Below are 10,015 nucleotides of genomic sequence, written 5' to 3' on the forward strand. Positions count from 1 at the left end.
TGGTTTCATCACTCTGTTCTCCTCCACACCTAGAGCTGGTGTGTGGGGAGTGTACTGGCGCACTATGACTGCCCTCGCATCATCCAGGTGGGGCTGCACACTGATGGTGGTGGAGGGGAGTCCCCATTACCTGTAAAAAGCTTTGAGTGGAGTGTCCAGAAAAGCACTGTATGTAGGAAGGAATTATTTTTTTTACAGGAAAGTTGCACCCAGACCATATCTGGAACCTGAGTGGTCCGTTTGGGTTGGCTGACTTGGCAGCCTCCAGGGCATGAGAACATATACACCCCTGACTCGCTAAGAGTCGCCTCAGGATTGGGGGCTGGGCCCTCAGGGGTAGGGAAGCAGAAGAAGTGATTCCCTGAGAGTCACTATGAGAGGCACTGTCTCACGACTGGGCTAGACTCTCGGGGGAGAGAAAGGAGGAGACAGACCCCTGGCTCGCTGAGAATCACTCTGAGAGGCGCTGTCTCACGACTGGGAACGAAGCCCTCAAGGGGAAAGAGGAAGAACCCCTGACTGGAGGAATCGCCTGGAGAGGGGCAGCCCGGCGGGTTGAGAATGAAGAGAAGGAAGTGAAAGAAGTCCCCTGGCTTGCGGTGCCTCGCAACTGGGCCGGGCCCTCAGGGGACCGAGAGGAGGAGAATTAGGTTGGAGCTGCTGGGAACAATGTGGCCGGGGCTCCCCTCTGACTCACACTGTGAGAACCTCCCCAGGAGGGGTCAAGGTGGCACTGCCAGCCAGGGGTCGGGTTAAGTGAGCTTCTCTCCTTGAACCTTCACCTGTCGGTTTCCATTTAGAGCAAACGATCTGTCACCAACCTGTAAATAAAGAATATTAGGAAGGGCCTCATCCTCATCAAGGTCTGGGGAACCCAATGAAACACCTGTAAAAGTAAGAACACAAATGTTCTTATAGTTTTAGACTAAACTATTCCACCTTAGCATACGTTACCACAGGAAAGGTACCGTGTAGCATAGGAACCACATGCAACATGGCAAATCTAGGATTGCATAATAAAACTGAACATGAGGGATAATACATTAGAGCAGATGGGACAATTTAAAGCCCCTGCTGGAGATGTTATATAAAGCTTAGCACAAACAGTAGCCCAAAATGTACATGGGCAAGCCAGAAAGACTCTAGACTACTAGCAAAATTTTGTTCAACCTACTGTTAGGCATGATGACAATGCCAACACATTATAATGGTGGCTTATTTAACATTTTCATGGACTGAAAATGCTATGACAGCTACGAAATGCTATGAAAGCTACAGTATGACAAATAACACTGCATTTGAATAGTGATGGAAATGATAGTTAAAGGTGAAGTAGCATGCAAGGGCTGGAGAACACAAGGGTTAAAATGCTACATAAAACCTTCACAGACGTAAGGAGACCTTGTGTGTTGCAAAAGTATCTGTCCATTGTAACATACAGTGATGTTGTTGAAGGGAGATCTGAGTCCACACAGAAGACATTAAGATAGCCACATACTGGGAAATCTGCCCAAGGCCCAGCAGCAATGATGTCTTTTTCTCACCAAAACTGCATGACAAGTAAACTATAAACACCTGACTATTTAGATCGATAGATACTTTATTGATCCCGTAAATTGCAGTGCAACAGCAGCTTAGCACAGTCAACACAGCACAGCGTAACGAAATGATACAATAATACAATACAGTACATACAATACAGTCAGTGAGAAGTTCCCTAAGAAGAGTTTCTCACAATCCAGAATATACAAAGAACAAACCAGAACAGTACATTTCTGAATGAAGTGAAGGGAGAACCGAGTCCACAGAGAAGACATCAAGATGATGTCTTTTTCTCACCAAAACTGTGTGACAAGTAAACTATAAACGCCTGACTATTTCTGTATTCTTTAGGTCCTGAGCTGTAGCTCCAGCACTTTGGAGAACTTCACAGGTGTTCTGCCTTACAACAAAACTTGATAGGAAGTGAAATCCAGTTAAGCTGCCACTACAACAGCTGTAGGAAATTAAGTAATATTTTCTATATTCCTGTGTCCTGAGAGTTATTTCACCACAATCCAGGACATGCTTTCACATTTAAACACCACAGTGATCTGGTGCACATTGCCAAGTCCGTTACAGGATTTCTAAAGCCAGCCATTGCAAGTAGTTGAACTGATCTGCCAGGAAAGCTTCCCATTTGAATGCATTTAAAAGTCACTTACATGAAGGAAAGAGAAAAACTATGACAGGACAGACACCATCAGCTCCTCCATACCGTAGATACAGTGCATTCATCTGTGCACTAAAATTAGAGTCAGAGGAAAGCTATATACATGTAAAAACTGTATGTTTGAGAAATTTTGTGCAGAGATTAAAATATTTTTTAATATTACTATTCTTACATATAGGGGTTACGAAAATGCTGAATATCAGAAAATGACCAATATAAGTAAAATAAATAATCATAACCTCCTAATTGTAAGGATTATGCCAAGAATATACCGGGAGAATTAGAGGCATCTGGGTTCTTCTTTCTCAGGTACAGCTTTAATAAAAAAAGGAGAATAAATGAGACATACTGGGTTAAACACATATTTATTAATAATGACAATAAACACTAAACAACACACAATATAAACAATACAACACAGAAGTTACACTATTTACAAATTTACAAACAAGGAGTCCGAGAGGCCTATGTCCTGACCAACCAGAGAAACCCCAGACCGCTACCAAGTATACAGAATCCTACAGTACATACTGTAACACCTACACAGACCAAAAGAGATATAAACCTGCTATCTGTTGTGATGAAATGTTTTGAGAGGATTATGGTATCCATGCTGTGCTCAGAAGTGAACACTGTACAGGATCCATTACAGTTTGCATATAACAGTGGGGCACTGATGATGCAATTAACAGCATTATGCATCTGGTTCTTAAACACCTAGAGGACCCCGATGTCAATGTGGCATCTGCATTTAATATGCTGCAACCCCATCTATTGAAAAGCAAGTTGAAGCAAATGTCTGTTAACCACAACATTGTAAGATGGTAGCACTCATTTTTAACAAACTGTACACAGTATGTCAGGGTCAATAAGACTCTTTCAGAGTCACGATCCATTAGCACAGGTGCCCCTCAAGGCTGTGTGAATTCACCAGTTCTGTTCACGCTTTATAAAAATGATTGTATGAGCAGTAGTCAAAGCAACATCATTTTCAAATTCTCAGATGCGAATTTGCAGCTGTGCTTAGCTTAATGCATAGAGGAAGCAGTTCGTCTGTGTACATGTCAGAAATCCAAAGGTTTGTGCAATGGTGCGACAACAATAGGCTAATTCTGAACGTTAATAAAACAAAAGAAATAGTTTTTGATCCCAGAGCAGTTGGTGATCACTCACATGTAGTAATCCACAACGTATCACTCAGGTTGATTCATATAAGTACTTAGGAGTACACATAGACAGTAACCTGTGCTGGACTACTCATGTTGAGAGTGTTTGCTCCCAAATTGAGCAGCGCTTATATTTCTTGTGAAGACTAAGAGTGTTTGGGGTTCGACAGGAAATAATGCTACTCTTTTACCATACCGTAATTGAGTACCATCAGATATGGTATAACAGTGTGGTTTGGTCATTTTATCAGTTCACTTAAGATAGCAAATTACTCCTCTCATCCAAACAGCTTTGAAGGTCATGGGAGTTATATGTAACATATAAATGTTATATGTTGTTATGTGTTATACATATGCAATAGAGTGATGTGCAATGTTTTTTTTTTCTGCATTATATTTAAATGTACAGAAATGCTGTGAATCCACAAAAAAAAAAATCCTTCAGGGGACAATAAATCTGATCTTATCTACATCAAACACACTACAGCCTACACTTAAATCTCACTCTATAAACCCGGATGCTACAAAGTGAATGGGAACCTCTCTCCCTATTCCAAAAAATGTATTCGCTAACCAGGAGAGGCCATGTCAACTGAGGGATTCTCTAGACCGGAAATCTAAATTTCCTAAAAAACAACAGAACGGCAAGCTCTCTTAACAAGGTTGGAATTCTTACCTCAGATCTGCTCCTGCCCGGTTTTCTTTCACTGCCCTCTCTCACCTCTCCAATTTTGGTTCTCCTGTCTTCTCTCCTCTGTTTGCCTGCCATTCTACGCTCTGGACTGTTGCTGTCACTTTAATCATTTACCCAAAACTTAATTAACTAGATAAACCAGACAATTTCTTAGATCAGTATGTCTACACCCAGCACAACTAAATAAACACCAATAATGGTAATGGAGAGAAGAGGAGATACTATGACCAATGTTGAGGAGACAAATGGAGGAAAACTGAAACAAGTTGATGACTTTAAATACCTTGGATCAAAACTGGTAAAGGGAGGAGAAACACTGGAGGCAGTAAAACAAAGAGTGAAAGCTGGATGGAACAAGTGGAGAGAAATAACTGGAATAATCTGTGACAGGAAAATTCCCAGAAAGTTAAAGTGCAAAATGTACAAGACTGTGATTAGACCTGTATTACTATATGGAGCTGAATGCTTGGCAGTTGGAAAGAGGGAAGAGAACTTGATGAGAAGAACTGAAATGAGGATGTTGAGATGGATTCTGCAGATTTCAATGAAGGATAAGATCAGAAATGAAGAAATCCGTAGACGATGTAGGGTGGTGGATGTGGTTGAGAAGATGCGAGAAGCGAGGTTACGGTGGTATGGACATATCATGAGGAGGGACGTTGAGGAAGTAACAAAGAGGGTAATGGAATTTGAGGTGGAAGGTAACAGAGGAAGAGGCAGGCCTAGAAAGAGATGGATAGATTGTGTGAGAAAAGATATGGAGGTATGTGAAGTGAGTGAGGAAGATGTGCTCGACAGAGACAAATGGAGAAGAGCAACCAAAGCAGCTGACCCCAGGACAGTCTGGGACTAAGGCTGTGAAAAAGAAGAAGAAGAAGTTCCCTTATGGCTTTGAAGCTCCCAGGTATGTTTACTCTAGCCAGATGTTAACTATTGTGTCTACATTCTTAAAGACACTTAGCTAGACACTCAACTAGTCACTTCCAGTAGCAATAAGAATATCACATGAAATCTATTCTATGGTGGTTACATAATGGATAAATCTATTTGAAGTCTGAGGGTGAAGGTTAGAGGTAAGTAGTGACCAGCTGTGGCAAGTACACAAGCCAGAGAAAACGAAGAGAGGACCGGCCCACATGTAGCCCAGGGCATACGAGATCTGGAACAAGAACATAAGAAAATGTGGACAAAGGAAAGGTATGAACAAGTGGAAGCCAGGATTTAGATTTTGTTTGATGGGAGTCAAATACAACGCTTAACTGGGGACTACCTGTCCCTGGGCAGTGTGGAACAGGTGCAATAGTTTAGAGTGTAATTTTTAAGTTATCACATCTATCCTATGGGTAACCTTGGTGTAGTCAGGTGTTAAGGACATGATAAAAGAAACCAATCATGTAGTATACTGGGTTTAATTTGTGATTTGGAATCAGAATTTGACATTCAGGTAAGAAACTGTTTTTTTTTCTAATCTTGTTTGTACAGTTTCTAAACAATAACACATACAGTAGATCATTCCCCAAATGCTTATGCAATACTTTAGGAAGCTCAAGATACTTTATACATTGCTTTACCTTCATGTGGCTATTTCCAGCATAAAAATCTGACATAACCAATTTGAAATAATTACATTATTTTGACACTTGTTGCATTTAATGTTCCTTATTTTGTGGAGTTCATGCAAAGTGGGTGAACATGTTTTGTCTTTACTGTAGCGTATTTGAATTTCAGAATTCCACTTCAGCCACTTGGATCAAAAGATGAGAAGCATATTTCCATCTTATTAAAATGCCCCTTGTCAGTGGATGCCTGTAAAATACTTTTACCATTCTTCATCATAAGTTAATCTTGGCGTTTATGTGCGGGGATATGAGAACATGACTGGTTCAATGACCGACTAAAGTCTTGCCAAGAACGTGAATGAAAAGAAACCAACTTTGGCAACAGACTATAGTTGGCTTAAAGGACTGGTGTCAGTTTAAGCTTCATTAATGCAAAAGATGCATTTTACATCCAAGTACAGAAATGTCACATTACATTTTCTATCCTTCATGAGATACTACATAAGGACTTATCATAAGAATGACAGATGTGCAGCCAAAAGGCAAAAGCAAACATTTTTTACATTCCAGGTGATTAGCTAAGTTGAAAACCCACATATTTTTAGAAAGACCAATTTGCAAATACAAAACCAAGAAATGTTAGACTTGTTCTTAAAAGAGTTCTAACTTTAGAGATGATATTACTTTTGTTGTGTTATAAAGTAGATGTAAATAACTTATTCATATCTGTAATACAATACTAAAAACTTATGTTTAAACAAAGGCAGACATTGCACTGATCATTAATGCAGTTTTGCCTTTTTTGTTCATTTTTGCCATTCAACAAAAAACATTAGACCTCTTACACATCATAAAAAGTTTAAATGTGTTTGCTGAATATTTCACTGAGAAACCAATGGATGATAGTAACTGCATGTATAAAATATAAAACAACAACAAATTGTACAAAAACGGTATATTAGATAATATTAGGTAATAGGTACAAATCTTTGGAATTTATCCAAAAGTAGGTTTTATGAAATGTGAATCTGATACTACAATGATGATGAATGATGATGATGATTATATTATGATTATATCTTTTATTACTCTCTTTTTTCTTTTTAATTGTAAAACAAATGTCATCTGAAAACATCCTTCATGGAATCAAAGCATCAATTTAAAGAGGACAGATATACGCAGTGATGTGTATTTTAAAAGTATGTCGAAATGATATATATAATTGTATAATATATATTTATATAATAATTTAAACAAATATTTATATTACACATATATTCTATATATACCCTGTAATTAAATCCTGAACTACTAACTCTCAGAATTGCAAGTATGTTAACTAATATATTTTTAAATCCTGTTAAAAAGATGTTACAATGACTAGTGATCTTCATTACTTTTTAGAAGTGTACAATAGTTGAAGAGTTTGTTTTCTCGATCAATGATTATACATTAAACTATTTGTGAATTAACTTCTCATTTTTTATTGATCTGAAAAGGAAAGATTAAGCAACAAACTTAAGGATCCGACAAGCTGTATTTTAAAATACAATATTTATTGAAAATGATGGATTTCCTGTCATCCTAAAGGAAAGAAGAAATACTGATTCATCAATTCCAGCTCCTTCCTTCGGCAAGAAAAGCCTCTAGGAATATTAAATATGAATGCTGCTTATTGTGTATTTCGATGAAGCTAACTGAGGTAATCTCAACACAGGAATGAACAGTTACGTTTGAGCGAGCAGGTTTTTTTCAAAACACGTTCTGACTTCATCCCCGTGATTTCAGCACTCCAGCGTCATTTTTAAGTATTTAAAGAACATTACTGCTCTTTCCAGTCCGTATATTCTGTTAAATTCGCCATAGCATTTCATTGGATTTTAAAGAGGATTTGCAAAAAGTTCTTATCCACAACTGTCTCCCAGCTATCACACGCTGAGCATAGCATGGTAGATGTATGTTATAGGGTCTACTATGAGCTAACACGGTGGATGATTTCAGTTTCATACTCACCTAAAATGATTGTCTGTTCCTCTCTTGCACCATATACCACAAAAAACATGGACCAACATTAGTGGAATAGCGATGTTCCACTGATTTGGCATCCTTTATTTTTCTCTGGAAAACCATGATTGCACTGAAAACCATCTTGACACTTCTTTGTGTCTTACTTCCGGTCTCTACTCTAGCGCACAATTGACAAGGATGGGCTTGCCACACTCAAAATGTTTTTGTGATCCTGTGTGGAGTGTTTTACAGCAACAGAAACTGGGTGTTCCATGGGTCATTTACTTCGCAAATTAAACTCAAGCTATCACCAGTTCAGCTTGAGCAGTCTTTAATCTAGATAACAGTTGGTCCACCCAATTCATTTCTGAAAACAAGTTCTCCTAATCATTATTTTTATTCAATAGACTATTTATTTTAATAATACCCATAATTTCAGTATTTGAACAGCTCCCTTCCTTTTTGCTTACCAGAAATCCCAGTTATGCAGTACAGTGTGTGCAGTGTCTTAATGTCTATTGCTGCACTATCTATGAGTCTTGTTTGAGTATGGAATGTGTAGAATGTTTTAGCAGCACCAAGTAAACCACATCAAATTCCTTGGACATGAAATGTACTTGACAAATAAAGGTACTTCTAATTTAAATTCTGATTTAGATCACTGATATAAATTAAGAAGAGCAGTGGTCCTCTTACCAATTCCTGTGGTACTCCATTAATTATACCATCATACTTATATGTATTTATATAGTTATTTTTGTCCCAAAATGATTTACGTATAAGGAGATAACTCACTTTATCTGCCTCTGAAATGCCTAACTCAGTGATATGCAACAGTCATTATGCACCAATGCTATACAGCAGGTTGTGTCAAAAACTTAGAAATTGCTTCACTAAATGAATTAAGGGTTGAAGCATCAAGGTTTATTATTACACCAAGAATTATGTTTTCTAAAAATCTTTCTGCCTCAAGCAGACAATAACTCCGGGTTAGGGTTATGGTTAGGGTATGATGAGTTCTCTCATTAGCAATATGTCTGAAATGGGCCACTCAAATAAGCAGCATGTTCTGAATCTAAAACAACCCAGGACATCACTAATTGATCCAGCTTTTGGCACCTGTTAATCTGTTTCACAAAGAGGTTCCCCATCTGAATTGAACCTCAGATGGAGGTCAGCAGTGAATCATCCAAAAGATAACCTGTGGGATGGAGAAGGAAACTGCAACTGATGAGTTGTCAACTAAGCACCAAGTGGATTGGTTGTCAAGTCTTTAGTTCAAGGAAATTGACTTTAGTTCAAGGTGTCAGGCTGAGAGAGAGTCCCTGTGTCATCAGAATTCTGCCCACGACTTTCTCTGCAACAAGAAAAAACCTTGTGACTCTCATGTCAATTGTAATTTTGCCTGATCAACAAAACATCCACAGTTGGACTTTTTGTTGACACGCCTGCATATCAAAGTATATTCAGTAACAGACCTACACTCCAGAAGGAATTAACAGTTTCTCCCCAATTCCATTTATCTCCTTTGGAACCTTGTTCACAAATTGTTGGAAAGCCAAACTCAGAACAACACTAATGAGGATTTCCTTCAGTAAAAAGCTAAGCAATGTTCTCTGTCTTTTTCCCTAACACTGAGCCAGCAGAAGGAGACAGGACACTGTGATGAACCCAGATATTAAGTTATCATCACAAACACATTTTATAAAGGCAGAATGATTCTGATATATACTCTTGTTGTTTTTAATGCATGATTTGTTGTATTTATAAATTATATATTGTATACTCTAAAATATATGTGCAAATATTGCCTTTTGTTTTGATCGATTGATTCCTAGTAGTCATAAAATCACTCTTGCAAGTTTCAGATCCAGATTCTAATTGCTTCAGTAAATTCAATCATCACACAAGTAATGCGATACGTCAGGTTGTGTAACCCCAGGACACAAAGGTTAACACTGCCACTCAATAGTTATTTAATGGCCCAGTGGTCAAGACCTCAGTTTTAGCCAGCAGCTATATCACCCTGCAACTCACAGCTGCCAACCCACTGGAGCTCAGCAGGTGTGAGTCTGACCAGAACCTGGATGGGAGACTCCTGGGAAAGCTAAGGCTGCTGCTGGAAGAGGTATTAGTGGGGCAGCAGGGGGCGCTCACCCTGCAGTCTGTGTGGGTCTTAATGCCCAGTATGAAGATGGGAACCCTATACTGTAAAAAAGGAGCAGTCCTTTGGAAGAGATGTAAAACTGAGTTCCTGACTCTCTGTGGTCATTAGAAATCCCAGGGCATTTCTCGAAAAGAGTAGGGGTGTTATCCCAATGTCCCAGCCAAATTTCTCCCTGGCCTTCACTAATCATGGCTTCCTAATAATCCCCAT

This window comes from Lepisosteus platostomus, chromosome 8, assembly GCF_059453375.1.
Source record: "Lepisosteus platostomus isolate fLepPlt1 chromosome 8, fLepPlt1.hap1, whole genome shotgun sequence".
NCBI classification, from domain to species: Eukaryota; Metazoa; Chordata; class Actinopteri; order Semionotiformes; family Lepisosteidae; genus Lepisosteus; species Lepisosteus platostomus.